This window comes from Astyanax mexicanus, chromosome 22, assembly GCF_023375975.1.
Source record: "Astyanax mexicanus isolate ESR-SI-001 chromosome 22, AstMex3_surface, whole genome shotgun sequence".
In the NCBI taxonomy this organism is placed as follows: Eukaryota; Metazoa; Chordata; class Actinopteri; order Characiformes; family Acestrorhamphidae; genus Astyanax; species Astyanax mexicanus.
The window spans coordinates 6,519,213-6,543,058 of NC_064429.1; the positions used below are offsets into that span (position 1 = coordinate 6,519,213).

A 23,846-nucleotide genomic window follows, 5' to 3' on the forward strand; every position below is an offset into this window, starting at 1 on the left:
ATATAAACCATTAATGTTATATTAAACTCACAGCATTCAGGAGCTCAGCCTGTCTGTCTCTTTCTCTCTATCTGTATGTCTGTTTGTTCTGTCTGTCTGTGTGTCTGTGGGTGTCAAATTCTACCCAAGCTAAACCGAAACTTCATCTGATAACAAAACAACTTCACACGGCTAACCCTCTTAAAGGGCCAGTAGCAGCAGCTTTAATATTAACCCTTTCAGACCTGAATTAAATCTGTAATGCACAGAAAAGAAGACTTTAATATTCTATTATAAATATATGCAGCAAATAAATCAAACTAACCATAAAATAATATATATATATAATTTTCTTTTCCTTTTTATTTAAAAAAACATGTTTAAAAAGTGTTCTAAACATTCAATTAGTAAAAGAAAATAGCCTCTTATAATTAAAAGTCTCCTTCTGCTAAAATCCACCTTTTTCTTGTTCTTTGTAAAATACAATAGGTCTCTCTCTCAGTTAAAGTGCTTACAGCTCTGTTTACACCAGATAGATAGATAGATAGATAGATAGATAGATAGATAGATAGATAGATAGATAGATAGATAGATAGATAGATAGATAGATAGATAGATAGATAGATGGATTGTTAGTTTAGCTGTAAGAAACGTTATCAATCACGCTGGGGGGCTGCATTTAGGGGTTAACTTTATCTAGCAGGGAATTTTTAACATATTTAAATAGCTTTTTTTGAAAATATATAAACTTTTAAAAATATCTAACACATTAAAAAGACAACATACATGACAAACTAAGTTATTTAACCTCTTGCAGGAATTATTCTTAACTTAACCATGAAGCACTGCAGACATGGCAAAAAAAAAAAAATCAATACACCCCCACAAAAAAAAAAACTGTATAAAATGTCCTTTTTCATATTTAGTATTTTGAGCGGCTACATGATCTTTAATATGCAGTCTCCGGAGCTGTGCCACAGTGACCTTTTTCAGAGACTTTAAGACACTTAAAGATTGCGTGAAGTGTGAGGACTGATTGTTCCTGGAGAAGGACACAGCGACACAAGATAAGAACTTACTGTCCTCATCTTTAGGCTTTTGAAATCACCAGAATGAAGCTTTTCATGCCATTTCTGAGATTTAAAAAATATGTCAATTAGACGTTGCAATCATAGATTATTTTATTTATTTATTTGTTTGTTTATTTAATCAGTAGTATTAGGTTTTGACATCTTTAATGTCCAATCATATAAGTATGCATGATAGATTTTTATATGTTGAAGTCGTGTATTTGATTATTTTATGTACATATACAGTACAAAGATAAAGCATTATATTATGACCATTATACATTTTCAGCTACACTGATCATATATAACACTTTGTAGTATCTGTTTCTCTGAATACTCTATTATTATCCTAGTTTCACCCTGTTCTTCAATACTTAGAACCCCACAGGGGTTCCTCTTTTTTTGGTCCTTTTTGATTCTGGCAGAGTCCTGTTGGAAACGTCCTGTGGGAAGCATCCTGTGGGCAGGATCCTGTCAGCAGCAGTGTCCTGTAGGCAGAATTCTGTGTAAAGCATACTGTGGGCAGCAGCATCCTGTGGGGAAGCATCCTGTGGGAACCATATTGTGCACAGCAGTGTCCTGTGGGAAGCGTTCTCTGAGAACCATACTGTGGAAAGCAGTGTTCTGTGGGTAGAGTCCTGTGGGCAGCTAGCTGTGAGCAGGATGCTTTTAGCAGCAGTATCCTGTGGGCAACAGTGTCTTGTGGGGAGGATTCTGTGTAAAGCGTCCTGTGGGAAGCAGCGTCCTGTGGGAAGCAGCGTCCTGTGGGAAGCAGCGTCCTGTGGGAAGCAGCGTCCTGTGGGAAGCGTCCCGTAGGCAGGACCCTGTCAGCATCAGCTACTTGTGGGCAGTGTCCTGTGGGAAGCATTCTGTGGAAACCATACTGTGGACAGCAGTGTCCTGTGGGAAGCATCCTCTGGGCAGCAGTGTCCTGTGAGCAGAGTGCTATGGGAAGCATTCTGTGGTCAACATCCTATGAGCAGTGTCCTGTGGGCAGTAACCTGTGGGAGGAGTCCTGTGGGCAGTGACCACTGTAAACTGATTTAGTAACAGATTCAGATCTTCTGTCTCTGACTTTAATTTATCTACAGGGTAGGAGTGTGTAATAGAGTGGAGGAAAGTGAGAGATTAAACACAGTGTTTAAAAACTCCAGCAGCACTGCTGTATCTGATCCGTGATTATGCGTGTGTCTGTGATTATATAACTAAATAGTGCTCCTACATGATCAGTAGAGCTGATTTGATAAAATTGATAAAGTTCATAACAGGTGAATGTATGATGTATTGCTATCTTGGAATCAGAAAACACAGGTGCACCACTGACTGAAAACGTCCTAGACAGACGTCAACAATGAGATGTTCGTTGCTATCTTGGCAGTGAATTGTCAACACAGGCGCATCCATATGCTCATACACCCCTGCTTGTTACTCACAGCAGTGTACAAACCCATTGATAAAGTTCTTTATGATGTAAAAAATGCTCTTAAAGGGACAGTAACAAAAATCGTCCACTTAATTCTAATGATACAAAAAGGTTGATAATAAGTCAGACTTTTCCTTAATAGTCTTAATGTGCTGAATCATTGAGATGAAGGACAGAAGGCCTCTTCTGACTGTTGCTGTCAAACATGGTGAGAAAGTAGGTCAGAATCACAGGTCCTCGGCCTCCAGCAGCTGTGCAGAAAGCAGATTACATATGCTGCCTATAGACAAGAGCTATTTTGAAGCAATTGCACTTTGTTGCATCAGTGGTCAAGACGGATTATGGGAGTTTAGATGTTTCGAGTCATCAAAGCCGCGGAACAAACCAATTACCTGCTGGGTCAGGTAGTAATCAGAACACTGAGGACTGAACAGCAGATATAGCGAGATTTAAACACTCAAGTTCAGCCAATTTACCCAAGCTGTGTTTGGTATCTAAAGTTTGCTTCTTTAGATTTGTGCCTAGTTTCCAGGCTAACATACTTACCTTACTGAAGCAGTGGTGGCTTAAGGGTTAAAGCTCTGGGATATTGATCACAGAGTTGTGGGTTAAACTGGATAACTGGTACTGTTGGACCCTATATTCACTCTTTTGTGAAAGCTTTCCACAAGGTTTAAGAGTGTGTTTATGGTCATTTTTGACCCTTCTTCCAGAAGTGCATTTGTGGAGTTAGACACTAATGTTTGGGAGCATTAACATTCCTTACACTGGAATTAAGGGGATGAGACCAACACCTGAAAAACAACCCCTTGTCATAATTCCCCCTCCACAGAACACGTCTTCACAGTTCTAAAGTATGGTGTTGATGTGCTTTTTACCACTAAATCCTAAAGCTTTGCATTGTGTTTGGTGATGTAAGGCTTGGGTGGAGCTGCTCTGCAATGGAAACCCATTCTTGAGCTAATTTTAAGTGGGTGTTCTGGGTGTTTTATAATAACAGAACTGAGAATTCAGCACAAATTCCAGTTTTCATGCATTCAGGGAGCATATCGTTTAATTTTGGAGTTCATGCTTCCATAGACTATTGAATAGACTAATGTTGTAATGCCCATATTTGGCACTTTGGCTCTAGCCTTGATTTTTAGTGGCAGAAATGAATGTTTTTTCGTTTTTGTTTTTTAACATAGAAGCATAGCAACAGTAAAGGTACATTAGCAATTTATTAAACTGGGTAGCATATGAATTGGAAACTTGTTGATTATATATTTCTCCAAAAGCATTGCTAACAGTAGCAGTAGCCATCTCATATCCATTAATGGCTGGAATGAATGCCGTTTTCAAATCGCTATTACAATCTATGTTAAATTAATCTGTTCTGTACAAAAACGGCACTATCTTATACCCTGTGCAAGGAGTGTCACGATGCTCATTGCTATCTCATTGTCTATTTTTATGCCTTCCACCTGCAAATGTATATGTATCTACACTGATGGGTGTGTGGTCTTAAAATGAGGAGTGTTCAGGTGAATGTATGGTGTATTGCTATCTTAGAATCAGAAAACACAGGTGCACCACTGTCTGAATACATCCTAGACAGACGTTAACAGTCGTAACAGATGTTTATTGCTATGCTGGCAGTGAATCATGAACACAGGTATATCCCCATCTCTTGTACACCCCCACTTGTTACACAGTGCACAAACCTGTAGCGAGTGCCTGTCAGCTATGCAAACATTTACATCAACAATAAACAGAGTGAACCAGGTAGCTGTGCCATTAAAATAGCAATCAACAATTGATAGAATGGCAATGGATACACTGACATATGGTTTATTGCACTTTATACCACTAAAACACATCCATGATTAATTAAGTGAGAATTAGCACATGCCTTTTTTGCATACTTTTTCCATTGTTATGAAAGCAAAGAAATACTGACATGCCTAAGGCTACGTTCACATTTCGAGGCTGAAATCAAATCAGATTTTTTGCTCAATGTGTCTCAGATTGGATTTTTTTTAATGGCTGTGTGAACGTGCCAAATGCAATTTTTTCAAATCAGAATGTTTTTTTTCTATTTTCTCCCCAATTTACACGGCAAATTACCCAACCCATCCCCCACTAGTGATGCCCCAACACACCAGGAGGTTAAGGCTAACATACTTCCTCTGATAGATGTGAAGTCAGCCACCGCTTCTTTTTGAACTGCTGCTGATGCAGCATTGCTGAGCAGCATCACAGCCCACTTGGAGGAAAGCGCAGCGGCTCGGTTCCGTGACATCAGCTCACAGATGCCCTGTGCTATGGACATCACCCTAGGAGTGATGTGGGGAGAGGGCGCCATCTACCCACCCGGAGTGAGCAGGGTCAATTGTGCTCCCTCTGAGCGCCGGCAGCTTGATGGCAAAGCTGCATGAGCGGGGGTTCGAACCTGCGACCTTCCGCTCATAGTGGCAGCGCTTTAGACCGCTGGACCACTTTTTTATGTGGTCCTAAATCAGATACGTATTTAATCCATGGACATGCAACATGAATGTGAACGATCAAATCGAAAATATTGAGTCTTTCTGCTTTTACGCTGTGCTACGTGCTTCTCTCTCGTACCCACACTGCATCTGTTGGTGCAGCTGTGCAGCTATATCTGCAAAAACAGCAAAAGCAAACCACCTGGCCTTTTTCACCTCCTGGACCTGAGCATGAACTTCAGACCAGCTGTTTACTGTTTCTCCACTCCAGCAAAAGATGCTCCACATATGAGCTGCTAACAAACGCATCCATTTCTCTTTATAAAGCTACGAGTCGTCTCTTTTTTTGTTGTTGGTGAAAAAGGAGACGTTTACACAGGTATCAGTGTGCAGCATGTGAGGAGTTTCAGCAACAGATTTGTTCACATTACACACAGATACAGATCACTTACGTTTACAGTGAATGTGAGCAATTTGAGCAATGTGGCTTATAATGTGAATGTAGCCCAAATCAGTTTTGTTCTGTGCACATTTTTCTTCTAAACATCACTGGATGCTACGAATTGTGAGGTATATATAATGCTAATATTACTATTTACCACAGAGGCCCGTAAAACCTGTCATTTTCGTTATAAATGTTATTTGTCTATAATGGTCTATAATTTATTAGCTGCATTAGCATTATTGTGGCTCCAGTGCTAATACCCAAGAAGCAACATGTCATCAGTGATCGACTACATTTGGTTAAACAGGGAATTGTGTCATTTTTACTGATTACAGCTCAGCTCCTTTAAGGTACTGAGAGTGTTTTTTGTGAATTTGAAGAGTGACAAGCTTCCAGACGTGGTGAAACTAGTCTGGAAGGCTTTTGGGGACACTGTGTCCAATGCACAGCCAGTTCTGGAGCGAAGGGTCCGAATCAGATTAATGATCATGACCTCAATCTTCTCTGGTTATGGCAATAATTTTCAATTACACCCCATTACAGTGGCTGGCCTCAGCTGGGACTCAGGCAGCTAACAGGTGTCTGACATTTTGGCTGGATGATTCTGCATTAACATGTAAATTCAGTTTCAGAAGTCTGAGCCTCTCAATCTTCCGTAACAGCCTTTCTGAGGCAACGACCAGATGTGACACATGGACCCATCCAGAACTGAACTGGAAACCAGGCGGTGACTCCAGGTACAGTGCTGCACTGGGTAAATACAGCTTTTCTGTGAAACAGCACTTTTTTAATACAGACTAGGCTTTGAGTCGAGTCCCAAACACGCCCATTTATGAAGGTGATGCAGTCATTCTGAACAGAATGAACGACCTCTGCTGAGAAGTGTGGACATGTCCAGGTTGCTGCGCCATTAAAATAGCAATCTGCCAAAGTCAGAGCCCTCCTGGCTCTTAAAGGGAATGGCAGGTGACAATTTTAACAGTTTGTCCAAACACCCTTCAGACTGGGTGATACGGGGCATAATTTGCCCCAATAAATTACTTTTTCTACTGTTATCCAGCTCAAAGTAGCTCCACACCTCCTTGCTAGAATCTGGAGAGTCCTGGCATTTAAAACGAGGCATTAGTAACTTAAAAAATGCACAAGAAGCTTATTAAAAAACACTGTTTACATCCTAAAATGTGAGCTTCAGCTCCGAGCGCCGCCATCACTGAACTGACAATTACATAGACATATATATACCAGGTATATATATATATATATATATATATGGTTTATTAGCCATATAATTACTACTATAGCTATGAACAAACGCTGTCTCTGCTTCTGCTCCATGAAAGTACATAATTAGTATATAATTATAGAAGTATATAATTTTCTGTGTTTAGAGTACAGAACCTTCTTGTTGTATTTACTTTTTTCTCCCACATCAGACAGCTCTGACCAATCAGTGTAGACATTGTGCATGTGTGGTTTATTGGTGCGCATTTTGGCGCATTTAGGTTTGTGCCTGTGTGAAAACAAACCAAATCAAAAGAGAAAACACTACAAATAAACAACCTCATCAATTGATTCGAACCAAATAAAGTAAATACAGGTGTAAAAACGCCCTTAAACACACCACATCCATTTTAGACACTGGTATGGTTGGCGACCAGCTAAACCAGAACCAACGGACCAGCCTCGGTCACGGCAGAGTAGAAGCTGTTACCTGTTATTCTGCCCACGTCTTCTGGTAATAGCAGACCTTTTAGAAGCCTAGTAAAGGAAAATACTTCTGAAAAATGCGATTGTAGCTCCAACGCCAGCCCAGGCTGAAAGATAATCAATGGCCTGGAGGGCTGTGAGCGAGGCGAGTGTGTCCCTGTGCACATTGGTGCGTATGAGTGTAAGAGAGAGGGGGAGTGTATCTGTAATATAGCATTCAATACCATACCATTCATGAATAATGCATTCTTCTATTCATGGCCCATTAAAGTGAACAGCAGGATTCACATGTGTATCCGCTCATTAAAACTCATGGTAATTGCTATTGTCAGATCAGACAACTACTGAGATTAATTGCTCTCCTCCTCCTGGGCCAAAAAGGGCGTTTGTGTGAGGAGGTGTTTTGCTGAATACAAAGCGAGGACATAAAATAAAAGACCCAGCAGCATAAAGGCAGCTGAAGTGTGTTACTTTGCTGGAAATAAAAAATTTAAAAGAGTGTAATGTGCAGTGAACTAAACACTGTTAAAGTTTTACAATAGTCTGCACTTTCTCAATGTACACAGTCCATTTTTGAGTTTGCCCTGAGCAAAAAGTGTGCAAAAAGTTGGTCCAATAGCACCCTGACCACAAGCTTTCAGCACTGAGTGACTAAACAGACCACAAATATGGATGTTCGAGATGTAGCTTTGTATGATCTTTTTTTTTTTCTTTACTGTTAAAAGGTTATGGTCATATATGTGACTATAAACTGTATTTTTATAGTTTTAGAGTTCATTATTATTTTTTAACTTTTTCTTTGCTTTAACTGCTATTTACATGTTTTTTTATTCAAGCAAATTGTTTAATGTTTTCAATAAAAACATGAATTTATACAAAAAAAAATGTTGACTGGCGCATGCGCAGTGCCGTAAAGAAGCACATATCAATGGGTAGCATAACACGACAGAACACCGGTTCCCCCGAGCACAGCTAATTCACACTGCGTCCCTCCCACTAAACGTAATAAACACTGGAGAAGTTCAGTTGCGCTGCCATGGAGAACAAAACTCAATTTTTAAAAAAGTTTTCCAATGTAGCGAAGTAGATTACTTGTGTCAAAATCAACTTGAGTAAAAGTAAAATTACCTTATTTAAAAACTACTTTAAAAATGACAAATTACTCAAATCTACAAGTCTACTCAGTTACAGTAATGTGAGTAAATGTAATTAGTTACTTTCCACTTCTGCCTGTGGGATATGTGTGAGGGATCTCCTGCAGTCTGGAACCTATCTTGTCTAGTGTCTACTCTACTGCGCCGAGCCTCCTACTGTGCATTTTTTGGAAGTAAAACCAAATTACCAGAAAGACACTGTGTGAGGATGTCAGTAGGCCTGACCATTTACCTGTGTGCTTTGGGGCTGTAATATTGACATTATGTACTGTGGAGTTAATAATGGAGAGAAAAATCTTACCTGAACCTGTTCTTTAGGAGACTGGAGGTCTGCCAGCTCTCTTTGTTTTAAGGGATTGAAGAACCCTTGATTCAGTGGGGGAAGGGGATTGACTGAACTGCTTCTGAACAACCTGTGGGAAATGGGAAGAATACGATTAGTAAATGTGTTAGAGAAAATGTTAATGTATTATTTACCCCTAGTCTGTAGTATATATATATATATATATATATATATATATATATATATATATATATATATATATATATATATATATATATATATATATATATAATATTTAAGGCTATGGAACATAGTAAATTATAAAAATGGAAGTTTTATAGTCTTCTATAGTGTCTAATCTTCTATAGTGTTATACTTTTTTTTAGGTCCAATCCCATTTCACCCCTTTGCCCTACCCCTACCCCTTGTTTTTGAGTGTACATCTTTCCCTTAGAACAGAGTAAGAAGAATAAGGGGTAAAACAATTGGGACACGCTTTAACCACCGGATACGTCATCAGGAGCGCTAAAGTTCAGCAACCTAGCTGCTGCTGTTGATTAACTAGTAAACTTTAGAGCTTTATTTTATTATATGTCTTCAGAAAGGGGGAAGATGGTGAAGAAATTATTTATTACTGTCCTTTTTTTCATTTCTCTGTGATGGGGAGCTGAAACTAGCTTTGATTAGCGTTTATTTTATTTTATTTTTCCGTTCCACCTTAAATGCTGCAGCCCCAGCCATCTGTTGCACCATTTAAGGTGGAATGGGAAAGTTAGCTAGTCATACCCCTTGGTTATCTATCTATCTATCTATCTATCTATCTATCTATCTATCTATCTATCTATCTATCTATCTATCTATCTATCTATCTATCTATCTATCAAGAATTCTATCTATCTAGAAATGGTAGCATCCAATTGTTAGGGGCAGGGTTACATCTTTAAAAGGGGTGCAAACTAAACTTCAGGTCTCTGTCTTGTATTAAAGGGTAAATAAACCTTTTGATTTTTGTTGACTCCACCTTCAGCACAAATTTGAAAAATGCTAAAAAAAAAAAAAAAATTGGAGATGAAGTTTAGGAGGGGCACTGGGTGATGTATAGGTTTAGAGGTGGGTCAGAACAAGAGCTGATTGGCTGAGCTGCAGCTACAGCAGTGTGCCTCTGAAATTGTAAGAAGCAGATGGCTGGACGTCACCAGGAAGACGGTATTATTGATTATTATTGATGATTAATTGATTGATTTGTAATGATGATGGACCTTTAATTGGGCATCAAAAGCTAGGACTAGGATTTTATTATTTCTGCTAAAAATTTTAAACCCACTACAAAACACTTTATTTAGGAAAGAAATGGACGAGTACAGATCTAGTATGTATGAGTCAGAGGCAGCGTGCATTGGATGAGCGCGTATGTGATGCTAACATGCCTTGTCTGGTGTGAGCTTAACATGCCTTGTCCGAGAGTCGCTTAGCGCATCTGGAAGGAGCTACCAAAATTAATTTATTCACATGTCCCTAAGCCTCATTTAATGGGTGAACAGGTCAGCCAATCAAAACACGGGTCATTAAACAGAAAATAACAAATACTACCTGGTAGTAAGTTTCATTTCCAAGTCTGCTAAGCTGCCACTGTTGGGTCCTCAGCTGTTAGAGTACTGGGTTATTTATCACAAGGTTATGTGTTCAGTACTCAGATCTGTAAAGCTGCACTGTTGGGTTCTTAGTGGTTAGAATACTGGGTTATTGATCACAAGGTTATGTGTTCAATACTCAGATCTGTAAAGCTGCACTGTTGGGTTCTTAGTGGTTAGAATACTGGGTTATTGATCACAAGGTTATGGGTTCAGTATCCAGATCTGTAAAGTTGCACTGTTGGGTTCTTAGTGGTTAGAATACCGGGTTATTTATTACAAGGTTACGGGTTCAGTACCCAGATCTGTAAAGCTGCACTGTTTGGTCCTCAGCTGTTAGAGTACTGGGTTATTGACCACAAGGTTATGGGTTTAGTACCCAGATCTGTAAAGCCGCCACTGTTGGGCCCTCAGTGTTTAGCAGTGTTGGGCACGTTACTTTGAAAAAGTAATTAGTTATAGTTACTCGTTACTTCTCCAAAAAAGTAACTGAGTTACTAACGGAGTTACTCCACTATAAAAGTAATTAGTTACCAGTAAAAGTAACTATGCGTTGGTATTAATGGTATTAATATAACAGCTTCACCAAAAGGGAATAGAGCTTAGATCGGGCCCAAAAAATCCGACCCGACCCAGCCGGAGCCCGTGCACATTCTGCCCGAGCCCGACTCAACCCGAACTCGAACTCGGCTCGAACTGTCAGTGTGAGCCCGACCCGATCCGCCCCATAAACTGTATGTTTTCAGGCTGATTGAATGAGCGAAATATAATCAGAATTATGTTAATTAACACTGTAACATAAAAGCATAGAACTATTATTTAATTTAAATGATTTTAAAGAACAGCTACACACAGTGCTGCAGGTCAAACGCGGAGGCGTTCACGTGCGCCCAGAGCTACGTGATTACATTTTTCATTTTTATTATAGTTTAATTTTATTTATTTATTTATTTTTATGTTCAGTAAGTTTTTAGGGTGGGCTTGCTAGTTTCTATTAGTTTTCACACATCTCATCAGAGAGATCAATCTAAGAAACGTGAGAGAGAAAGAGAGAGAGAGAAAGAGAGAGAGAGAGAGAGAGAGAGAGAGAGAGAGAGATTTGCGTGTTTTGGTATGAGCTCCTAAATGTTCTCACACACTGTATCTCCTGTTTCTCTTTGATCTGCCTCGCACGCATATTGTAATCCCATTCATAATTCTGCAGTTTCTCAGTGTTTTCTGTCGTATTTTGCGGCGCGAGCGCTTTACACAAGAACTAACGGACCACGAGGTGCCACGCGCTCGGCACCTCCCGCTGTACAACTCCGCTGTACAACAGCGCTTATAAATAAAATAAACACGAAAATGAGGGTATTCTATCAGTAATTTCAGTTCGTTTTAGTTAGTTTTATAAACACAAAATACCGTTCGAGATAGTTGTTTTTTTCCTTTTAATTAGCGTTTTTATTAGATTCAGTTAACACAAATGTTTTTTCACTTTCAGTTTTCGCTATTTCGTTCGCTTTAGTGAACAATAATAATTGGTTACTTAGCAACATTGTGATTATCACACCAGACCTTTATATAAAATAAAAATAGGAGCCCGATTTCGGGTCGGTCCTCGGGTCAGGTGGGATTCGGGCGGAGAATCTAAGAAAAGAATCTAAGAAAAGAAAAGAATCTAAGAAAGCAGTAGCACCACAAAAACCGGAGCAGCTAAAAAGAGCTTAACGTCCTTAATTCGGAACTTGGCCTGTCCACGGCAATCACTGAATTAATTAGAGCAGCAAATCGTCACAATTGTGCCTCACTTCACCACGCCAAACCACGTAAACCTACAGGCACAGCGGCCAGAAGCTCAAGTTCACCGGACAGAGGAGGGGTTAACCAGGGTAAAGCGAAGTAAAAAAAAAAACGTAACGGGGTGTCGGAAATGGTAACGGCGTTATAGTTACAGTCATAGTAATTAGTTAGATTACTCGTTACTGAAAAAAAGTAACGGCGTTAGTAACCAACACTGGTGTTTAGAGTACTGGGTTATTGATCACAAGGTTATGGGTTCAGTACTCAGATCTGTAAAGCTGCACTGTTGGGTCCTCAGTGGTTAGAGTACTGGATTATTGATCACAAGGTTATGTGTTCAGTACTCAGATCTGTAAAGCTGCACTGTTGGGTCCTCAGCTGTTAGAGTACTGGATCTTTGATCACAAGGTTATGGGTTCAGTACCCAGATCTGTAAAATTGCCACTGTTGGGTCCTCAGTGGTTAGAGTACTGGATTATTGATCACAAGGTTATGGGTTCAGTACATAGATCTGTAAAGTTTCAATATTGGGTCCTCAGTGGTTAGAGTACTGGGTTATTGATGACAAGGTTATGGGTTCAGTACCCAGATCTGTAAAGCTGCACTGTTGGGTTCTTAGTGGTTAGAATACCGGGTTATTTATTACAAGGTTATGGGTTCAGTACCCAGATCTGTAAAGCTGCACTGTTTGGTCCTCAGCTGTTAGAGTACTGGGTTATTGACCACAAGGTTATGGGTTTAGTACCCAGATCTGTAAAGCCGCCACTGTTGGGCCCTCAGTGTTTAGAGTACTGGGTTATTGATCACAAGGTTATGGGTTCAGTACTCAGATCTGTAAAGCTGCACTGTTGGGTCCTCAGTGGTTAGATACTGGGTTATTGATCACAAGGTTAAATGTAAAGCACCCAGATCTGTAAAGCTGCCACTGATGCCCCTCAGCTGTTAGAGTACTGAGTTATTGATCACAAGGTTATGGGTTTAGTACCCAGATCTGTAAAGCTGCCACTGTTGGTTCCTCAGTGGTTGGAGGCCTGGGTTATTGATCACAAGGTTATGGGTTCAGTACCCAGATCTGTAAAGCTGCCACTGTTGGGTCCTCAATAGTAAAAGTGGTGGGTTATTATTCACAAAGTGTAGTGATTACAAAATTGAATTAGTTCAATTAAGCTGCCACTGTTGAAGGCTTGGAGGTTAAAGTAGTGTAGGTTAGTGATCACAAGGTTGTGTGTTCCATGGTTAACAAACCTGTTGCGTTATCAGCGGTTACTATGGTGGGTTTTATACCTGTGTTTGTTAAGATGCCATTGTTTGGTCCTCAGTAGTTAGGCCATTGGTATTTACCACAGGATTGTAGGTTCCACACCCAGGGCAGTTGAGCTGCCATTGTTGGGTCCTCAGTGGTAGGTTCTTGATCACAGGGTTGTGTGTTCCATAGTTAACAAACCTGTTGAGTTATCAGTGCTTACAGTGGTGGGTTTCATACACAAGTTTGTCAAGATGCCACTGTTTGATCCTCAGTAGTTAGGCCATTGAGTTATTGACCACAGGTTTGTAGGTTTCATACCCAGGTCTGTTGAGCTTCCACTGTTTTGTCCTTACTGTTAGGTTATAGATCACAGGGTTGTGGGTTCCAAACCTTCCTGACATGTTAAGCTGAAATTTGTTAGTGGTTAGAACTAGAGTGGTCAGATGTTGATCAAAGGGTTGTGGGTTCGGTGAGCAAGTCTGGTGGCACTATTAGGTCCTCCTAGGTAGTGTCGTGGTATTTTAATCACAGGATTGTGGGTTCTATTACTACTGTATATCTCTTAAGGAGCCACTGTTGGGTCCTCAGTGCTTAGGGTGGTGGGTTCTTCATCCCAAAATTGTAGGTTCCATACCTTGGTCCATTGAGCTGCCACTGCTACTGCCCTTGTGGAGTATGTATTATTGATAACAGGGTTGTGGTTTCAATACCTGCTGCCGATTCTTAAGGTAAGTCTACTACATTATATCACTGTAAGGGTTTAAAACAAGTCCTTTTTAATGCATTAAACAATATAAGTCAACTTCAGGGAGAAAAAACTGCAAGATAAAAATATATTATGAGTCACAGACATTAGCAACGGCCAGTGTCCTGAATAACCTTGCGTTCGTAGCTCGCTGTTTCAAAATGTCATCGAGAGAAAGAAAAAATGAAGGTGACAAAAGAGCACAGCATGGTCAGCAATTTCAGAAAAGATCACCTGTTTGAAGATAAACACGTAAGAGGTTAATCTGGGCTGTACACTTCTCCCGTTAGGAATGAATAAAATATGATTTCATTGTTCCAAAGGTCATCAGCCGGTACTAGCAGTCCTGTGTGTCTGTGAGACATTTATTATGACTTTATATATTTATATTTCAGCATGCATCATGCAGCCTGTCCTGAAGCTCATTTTAGAATCACATCCTTAAAATAAAGCCTTACTTGTGTTTCTTTTCACTGGCCACTTTATTAGAAACATCTTCCTAATCTACCTTGTGATTCCATTCACTGGCCACTTTATTAGAAACACCTACCCAATCTACCTTGTGCTTTCACTCACTGGCCACTTTATAAGAAACACCTTCCTAATCTACCTTGTGCTTTCACTCACTGGCCACATTATTAGAAACACCTACATAATCTACCTTGTGATTCCACTCACAGGCCACTTTATTAGAAACACCTACCTAATCTACTTTGTGATTCCACTCACTGGCCACTTTATTAGAAACACCTTCCTAATCTAACTTGTGATTCAAATCACTGGCCACTTTATTAGAAACACCTTCCTAATCTATTTTGTGATTCCACTCACTGGCCACTTTATTAGAAACACCTACCTAATCTACCTTGTGTTTCCACTCACTATGGCCACTTTATTAGAAACACCTACCTAATCTACCTTGTGCTTTCACTCACTGGCCACTTTATTAGAAACACCTACCTTATCCACCTTGTGATTCCACTCACTGGCCACTTTATTAGAAACACCTTCCTAATCTACTTTGTGATTCCACTCACTGGCCACTTTATTAGAAACACCTACCTAATCTACTTTGTGATTCCACTCACTGGCCACTTTATTAGAAACACCTACCTAATCTACTTTGTGATTCCACTCACTGGCCACTTTATTAGAAACACCTACCTAATCTACCTTGTGTTTCCACTCACTATGGCCACTTTATTAGAAACACCTTCCTAATCTACTTTGTGATTCAAATCACTGGCCACTTTATTGGAAACACCTTCCTAATCTACTTTGTGATTCGACTCACTGGCCACTTTATTAGAAACACCTACCTAATCTACCTTGTGATTCCACTCACTGGCCACTTTATTAGAAACACCTACCTAATCTACCTTGTGCTTTCACTCACTGGCCACTTTATTAGAAACACCTTCCTAATCCACCTTTGCTTCCTCTCACTGGCCACTTTATTAGAAACAGGGTACTTTTAATAATTCCATAATTTTAGTATTTGTCTAACATTATATGAGAAACGTTTTTATAAAGTGGTGATGCAAACTATTATTATGTTACACGTTACAAGTAGCTGTTTCTAATAAAGTGGCCTTCTAGTTAATGGCAGTTTTTCATAGAAAGTGATCCACCTTGATTCTTCTATAGCAAGCTATATGAAGCTATAGAAAGTTTTATGAAGCTATAAGAAGCTATAGGAAGTTACAGGAAACTATAGGAAGTTACAGGAAACTATACGAAGCTGTAGGAAGTTAAAAGAAGCTATACAAAGCTACAGGAAGCAATAATAAGCTATAGGGAGCTATAAGAAGCTATGAAAAGCTAAGCTATAAGAAGCTATATAAAGTTAAAAGAAGCTATAGAAAACTATAGGAAGTTAAAAGAAGCTATAGGAAGCTAAATAAAGCTATAGGAAGCTATACAAAGCTACAGGAAGCAATAAAAACTATAGGGATCTATAAGAAGCTATGGAAAGCTATAGCAAGATTTCATAGGCTATATGAAGCTATAAGAAGTTAATGGTAGCTATATGAAGTTACAAGAAGCTATAGAAATCTATAGGAAGTTATAAAAAGCTATAGGAAGCTATAAGAAGCTATAGGAAGAAACAAGAAGCTATATAAACCTACAATAAGTTATAGAAAGTTAAATAAAGCTATAAAAAGGTATGGGAAGTTACAGGAAGTTACAAGAATTTACAGAAAGCTATAAAATGTTATAGGAAGCTAAATAAAGCTATAAGAAGATATGGGAAGTTACAGGAAGCTATACAATGTTATAGGAATCTATAAAATGTTACAGGAAGCTATAAGAAGTTATAGGAAGCTATAAAAAGTTATAGGAAGCTCTAAAAAGCTATAAAAAACTACAGGAAGTTATAATAAGCTATAGGAAGCTATAAGAAAATATAGGAAGCTATAAGTGCTGCCAGGCTGAGGAAAGCACCTGGCTCATCTCCATCAGCACCAGAACACCTTTAGGGCTTCTGATAGTGCTGTTACTCCTCTTTTCTTTCTCCTCCTCCTGCTAAAGCACACTGGAGGCAGGCACACAGCTGTTGGGTGAAATGAAATGTCTGATCTCTTGCTGCTGATAGCTGATGGTGGGCCGCACATATCGATTTCTATGGAGGAAGACCCTTTGCTGTGGGATATTGTGCTGCGTTGCGATCAAATAGAGGGCATAGGCAATACCAGGCAGGACGAAGCAAGATGGTACAATTTGCCTGGATCTCAACAATCACTTTCTCTTCTTTCTTTCTTTCTTTTTTTTTTTTGAAAGTTCTACCGCAGGTAGTTTTCAGTGGAATATTTTGTTTTCTATTCTGCTTTTGAAACTCATAATCAAAGCTTACAAAGGAAACACAAAGGGGGATATTTTCCTGTCAGGATGATTTGTCCTCGATGTCACGTCTGGTGCTGTTAGCTCCTCTGTCCCTTCCACACCCAGCTCTAACGGAAGTTCTCAGGTCAACAACTACATTACCCAGAATGCATCACCCGCTGACATCACACACTCACCTGATCACGTGACACCTCACCTGCTTCCTCCAGGAAGTCCTGAATACTGATTACTGGCACTATAAAAGAGCACTCCACACAAACACCCACGCCGCGTATTGTAGGTTCTCCTCATTACAAAGCGTTACTTTATCTCTTGTCTCAGTTTATCTTGTGTATGACCTTGCCTTTGTTTTCTCGACGCCCGATTATTGCCTTTGCCTCTGATATTGGATTGCTTGTGTATTACCTGGACTGTGTTTTCACTACTGCCTCTTGGATTACCTCTGACATTGGATCTCTCGTGTATGAACTCTGGACTGTCTCTCGTTTATGGTATGGTTTTGTCTACATTGCTCTGGTTTCTGGTGATTAACTGTTTTCTGTATCAACCACGTATTACATCTGTTTATTTTTATAATAAACATATATTTTTATCAGTATCTGCACGTGTCTGCAATTCTGTGCTCATCATGACAGAATACGCGGCCGTACAAGATCAGATAGCAGATACTGAGGCTATTAGATCTAGTTTAGCCAACCAGGGGAGGCTACTCGGTCAGCACCAGCAAACGCTCGCTGGTGTGACCCAAGCTGTTTCTGAGCTAGCCAGCCAACAAGCTACACAGCAGCAACAACTTTCGGAGCTGCTAGCTCACCTGAGAGGCTTAACTGAGCCTAGCCCTAGCCCGTTAGCTGCCCCCCGTTTGCCCAAGGCTATTTCATCTGTGCCTGTTTTTTCTGTCTCTAAACCGGAGATTTTTGATGGGGATCCGGAAAAATGCAGCGGTTTTCTTTTACAATGCTCCGTGTTTTTCAGTAATTCACCGCCCACAACCGATAATGCTAAAATCGGTTTTATTATCTCCCGGCTTTCTGGTAAGGCACTTGAGTGGGCAACAGCTATTTGGGATCAACTCATTGGTTGGGCTCATGCTGCCCTTACTTCTGGTCATCCCGGCGTTACACATACACTACAACTGATCTCAGCTCGTTATTGGTGGGAAACCATGCGAGCTGATATACAAGCGTTCGTAGTTTCATGTTCAGTCTGCGCACAATGCAAAACACCCAAAGCCCTTCCAGCTGGTAAACTATGTCCTCTGCCTGTTCCTGAATGACCTTGGTCGCACATTGCTGTAGATTTTGTTACGGATTTATCCGAATCAGAAGGTTACACTACCATCCTCACGGTCGTAGACAGATTTTCTAGGGGTGTTAAATTTATCCCTTTTCCTGCACTACCTAATGCTCTTCAGACAGCTCAAGCTATATACACACACATTTTCAGACATTTTGGGGTCCCGGAGGACATTTTGTCAGATAGAGGTCCTCAATTTACTTCCCGGGTATGGAAATCATTCTTTGAACACTTAGGTGTACACGTGAGTCTCACTTCTGGGTTTCACCCCACTAGCAACGGTCAATGTGAGAGGGTAAATCAGGAGTTAGGTAAATTTTTAAGACTGTACTGCTTTAAACATGCTACAGAATGGTCACAGTATCTGATTTGGGCTGAGATAGCCCAAAATTCCCTCATTAACTCCACATCTGGTCTCACTCCCTTTCAGTGCATTCTGGGTTATCAGCCTCCGTTGGCTCCGTGGGCAGCGTCGTCCACTGAGATACCTGCTGTTGACGACTGGATGAAGCGGAGTGAGCAGGTGTGGGAGGAGACGCATCAGCAGATTTCGGAGGTGTTACGCAAGTATAAGGAGCAGTCCGACAGACACCGTGGTACCACCCCCCAATACCAACCCGGAGACAGGGTGTGGTTGTCGACCCGGGACTTGAGGTTTGAGGGGGCCTGTAGGAAACTGCTGCCTAAGTATATTGGCCCATTTAAGGTTTTGTCTCAGGTTAACGAGGTGACTTATAAGATTGAGTTACCTGCTCAGTACAGAGTGCATAACTCGTTTCATGTCTCTCTGCTCAAGCCTCTTGTCCCAGGTCCGCTTGCCGAGGGTGTTCCTGATGACGTGCCGCCCGCGGCTGTGGAGGGGGAGGATTAGTCTACCTATGCGGTTCGAGAGGTGCTGGATTCACGCAGGCGTGGCGGTGTGCTCCAGTACCTCATAGACTGGGAGGGTTACGGCCCTGAGGAGCGTTGCTGGGTTGCCGCCGGTGACGTGCTGGATCCTGCTCTACTGGCCAAATTTCATCCCCGTCACCCTGGAAAACCTGCTCCTAGACCCCGTGGGCGTCCCAAGCGCTCACTCTCTTCTTCGGCTCCGGTGCGTCAGGGTCCCCAGTCTCGCAACCCCCGCCTGTCCAGCACCTCTGTGGCTACGCCTGGTCCTCCTGCCGGTACTCCCTGCCCGTCGGGTGGACGTCGTCGTGGTCGTCCCCGTTCCGGCTCCGTTCCGACTCCCTTGGGGGGAGGTACTGTCACGTCTGGTGCTGTTAGCTCCTCTGTCCCTTCCACACCCAGCTCTAACGGAGGTTCTCAGGTCAACAACTACATTACCCAGAATGCACCACCCGCTGACATCACGCACTCACCTGATCACGTGACACCTCACCTGCTTCCTCCAGGAAGTCCTGAATACTGATTACTGGCACTATAAAAGAGCACTCCACACAAACACCCACGCCGCGTATTGTAGGTTCTCCTCTTTACAAAGCGTTCTATATCTCTTGTCTCAGTTTATCTTGTGTATGACCTTGCCTTTGTTTTCTCGACGCCGATTATTGCCTTTGCCTCTGATATTGTATTGCTTGTGTATTACCCGGACTGTGTTTTCACTACTGCCTCTTGGATTACCTCTGACATTGGATCTCTCGTGTATGAACTCTGGACTGTCTCTCGTTTATGGTATGGTTTTGTCTACATTGCTCTGGTTTCTGGTGATTAACTGTTTTCTGTATCAACCACGTCTTACATCTGTTTATTTTTATAATAAACATATATTTTTATCAGTATCTGCACGTGTCTGCAATTCTGTGCTCATCATGACACTCGAGGAGAATGGGGATATAAATGCTTGTATATGTGGAGATAGTAGAGGCGTGTTTCTTCATATTCTTTATCTGCGGAAAAGATGCTAAAATTGAAAGTAACACACTCGTTCCCTGTGTTTTATAGTTTAATAGTTTGTGTTTGTTTTAATCCATTTCTTCTCATATTACACTCTCACTCCTCATAAGCTGACATTTATTGACAGTCCATAGTTTCTTTTTTGTTTGTTGAAAAAAGAGGGAGGTGAGGCTGCTGAGTTCATTGCCCTTGGTCCACACCTGTATACATTTTGAGGTCTTATCTTGTAAGTAAATTTAAAAACTGTTTGGAAGTTTTAGCAAAGCCTAATAGTGGGTGTCAGCTGGATGATGGGAGGTTTAATATATAAAGCTGTGCAAATATATTAAACATTTCTTAAACCATGTAAGAGCCTTCCAATAGATAATTATTGCATGGGTGATTATGTTGTTTCAGCTGGCAATGAAGTTATAAGAAGCTATAGGAAGCTATAGGAAGATACAATAAGCTTTATAAAGCTACAATAAGCTATAGGAAGCTAAATAAAACTATAAGAAGCTATACAAAGTTACAGGAAGCCATAATAAGCTATAGGGAGCTATAAGAAGCTATGGAAAGCTATAGCAAGCTTTTATAGGCTATATGAAGCTATAAGAAGCTAATGGTAGATATATGAAGTTACAAGAAGCTATAAAAAACTATAAGAAGTTATAAAAAGCTATAGGAAGCTAAATAAAGCTATTAGAAGCTATATAAAGCAATAGCAAGCTTTCATAGGCTATATGAAGCTATAAGAAGCTAATGGTAGCTATGTGAAGTTATAAGAAGCTATTTGTAGCTATATAAAGTTAAAAGAAGCTATAGAAAACTATAAGAAGTTATAAGAAGCTATAGGAAGCTAAATAAAGCTATAGGAAGCTATACAAAGCTACAGGAAGCAATAATAAACTATAGGGATCTATAAGAAGCTATGGAAAGCTATAGCAAGCTTTTATAGGCTATATGAAGCTATAAACATTTCTTAAACCATGTAAGAGCCTTCCAATATATAATTATTGCATGGGTTATTATGTTGTTTCAGCTGGCAACAAGTTATTTAACCCAAAATGATGCAGGGAGTAGCTTCTCACGTGTTAACAACAATGCGGAAAGACACTTTGATCCTGTGGTCATGGAAAAGATTATGGGCAGGCATCCAGCAGAGAAAACATCTAAGAAGATTTCTGAAACTACTAAAATCTTCATCTTCCAGAAAGAAAGGATGTCAGAAAAACAAAATTTCATAGCTTCACTGGGTAGGATTGAGATTTTGTGCTCGTGGGCTCCCCCTACAGTTGTAGAGTGTAATAAATGTTTCAGGCGGATTAGTTTCTCTTTCTCGTTTTTTTCTGTCTTTCACAGACATATTTGGTCTCTTTCCAGCTTCTGCCAGAGTGTCTGTATGTTAGTTTGTAAAGAATGAACCAGTAGTCCTTGTAGAACTGTTAGAACTAAAGGTCGGAAAGCAGGTCGCAGTTCTCTCGAGCGTTGGTCGCGGCCGCCTCGGAAAACTTTTGAGTTTGGTTTGAGCTCAGAGGAGCTCCGGCACAGACACGAGAGCACCGCTATTCCTCCTATTATACCTCAATGCAGCGCTGCAGTGAGTTTCAAACTGTAATTTTACTTCTTTAAAAAGATCAAAAATCTGCTGCTTTAAATGATTGTAATCGGCGATCACTAAAACATTTGGTGAAGTAAATCAAATGGTAAAAAAACATACTAGAATCAGGGGTATGATGTTTAATAGTGAAAGTAAGAGCTTTCCCACACACATAACAAATGCAGTGAATGGACCTCAAAGCTGTGCAGCTTTAAGAAAAGCACATATCAGTAAAAATAACAAGAAAAAATAGCTTCAGTTTTCTCAGGAGCATAAAGATTGAATTTTGGTGCAATGGAAAAAGGTCATGTGTCATGTCTAATGAGTCCAGATTGACCCTGTTCCAAAAGCGACTGCTGGAAAATGAAATCTGCATCTTTATAAAAGTTGTGAGCAGAGGGAAGCATGAAGTGCTGTAAGATTTTGTGGGAAAACAAAACTGTACTGACTTTAGACTTGATAATAAAACACAGTGGACCAACACCAGCAGATGACATGGCTCTCCAACTGCTGACAAGTTTTATGGAGATGCGGATTTCCTTTTCCAGCAGGATTTGGCACACTGCCCACACTGCCGAAAGTACCAATTGGTCTAATATAATATTCAAATTTTCTGAGACACTGATTCGTGGGTTTTCATTGGCTGTAAACCATAATCTTCAACAAAAAAATAAATAAACACTTAAAATAGATCCCTCTGTATTCATCTATATAATACATGAGTATCACATTTTGAACTGAATTACTAAAATAAAGTCATTTTTCAATAATATTCTAATTGTTTGAGATGCAAAAATGTCTGACAAAAAATAAATTCTATTTCCCACTTTAAATACTAGCATAAGCCAAAAAAAGAACTTTAAGATCACAAGGAAGAGCCCCTAAGAAGAAACATCACTTCCCTTAGAGCAAGAGAGGGAAATTGTTATTGGTGTAGCAGGATCTGGCAGGACCAGATTAGCATTATTAAAAAAAGGAAGCTAATGTGTTTTGTTGTCACTTTGATGAATGTGTGTTTACACTTGCATTTTTATGTGGCTTGTCCTTCTCCAGATATATTCCTGATATTCAGTATGCGTGAAGTGACCACCTGCAAACGATGTGTAAGGTAGTGTGTGTGTGTGTGTGTGTGTGTGTGTGTGTGTGTGTGTGTGTGTGTGTGTGTGTGTGTGTGTCTGTGAGAGGTGGTTTTGGAATATACACTATTGGTCAAAAGTTTAGAAAAGCAGTGCTGTATGATCCAGAAAACCTGTTTTTTTTTTTTTTCATCTTATAAAAGACTTTAATACTGCAGTTTTTTTACCTGTCAGACTAACTCTAATTATCCTCTTCTCTTTTGAAACTGAGCTTTAGTCCAATCATGTTCAGCTAAAGAGCTAAAGGTTAAAGCTGTTGTTTCCATGTGGGTCAGCCAGACGTGACTCTTCCTGTAGCAGTTTTTTTCTCCAGTTTCAAAGAGTCTTTTTTTTGAAGGTGTAGGAAACAGTACTCACCGCTCTCTGACTTCATCTGTAATTTCTCTCAAAAAAGAACTTAATAATTACAGAGTTCTCTGTGTTTCTGTATCTAGTTATTATCATGATGAAACTGTGAATGTGCTGTAAGTGTGTAAGTGTGTAAATGCTGCAGTAAATAAAGAAATTAACTTTTTTTCAAAATCCATTTCCAAAGCGCAGCTTATTTTCATTAGTACATCAGTATATCAGTTGTGGCGTGAGGAGGCGGGGGAGTTGTGGGTCCGCCCCACGCCAGAGCGCAAAGCCATGCCTGTCTCAGCTGGCCCGCATGAGGGCTGATTGAACCGCCAGTTGAGACAGGCATATATACCCAGCCTCCGCCATCATTTAGGGGACTTTGACTGGGGAGCTGAGGGCTGAGGCTGCACGGACCTTTAAACTTAAACTAAAGTTAAGTTTACTAAACTCTAGAGCCCCGTTGGGCCGTAGATGTTTATTTGAGTTATTTTGGGTGTGGTGGAGGGCGTTAAAAGCCAATAAAGGTACGTTTTGAGTTCATTTAATCCCCGTGTCTGTGTATCTCTGTGAGCTTCCTCCTTCCGGGTCACAGTGGTCAAGCCCCTAACCCCAGGGGCCTACCACAGTGGTGGAGAATAGTGACCTGGTTGGAAGGAAGCCGCGGAGTGGAGCACGACACGGGGCTGTGGTGGACTCAAATCGTGCCTTTGTTTGGCTGCCCGAAGCCACACCTCAGTTTCGAGCCAGAGCCCGCCCCCAGCTTCTCTCCACCGCTCTGCAGCGGTGACGCTGGGGATTTCCCCTTCTCCTCTCTCCTGCCGGAGTG

The 23,846-nt window shown here is 40.5% G+C and overlaps 1 protein-coding gene across 1 annotated transcript in view; it reads left to right on the forward strand.

Annotated features, from left to right (window-relative positions):
- The window catches only part of tacr1a (tachykinin receptor 1a), a 185,060-nt gene that overhangs the window by 88,773 nt on the left and 72,441 nt on the right, over positions 1-23,846 (forward strand). The gene's annotated exons all lie outside the window — the stretch shown is intronic.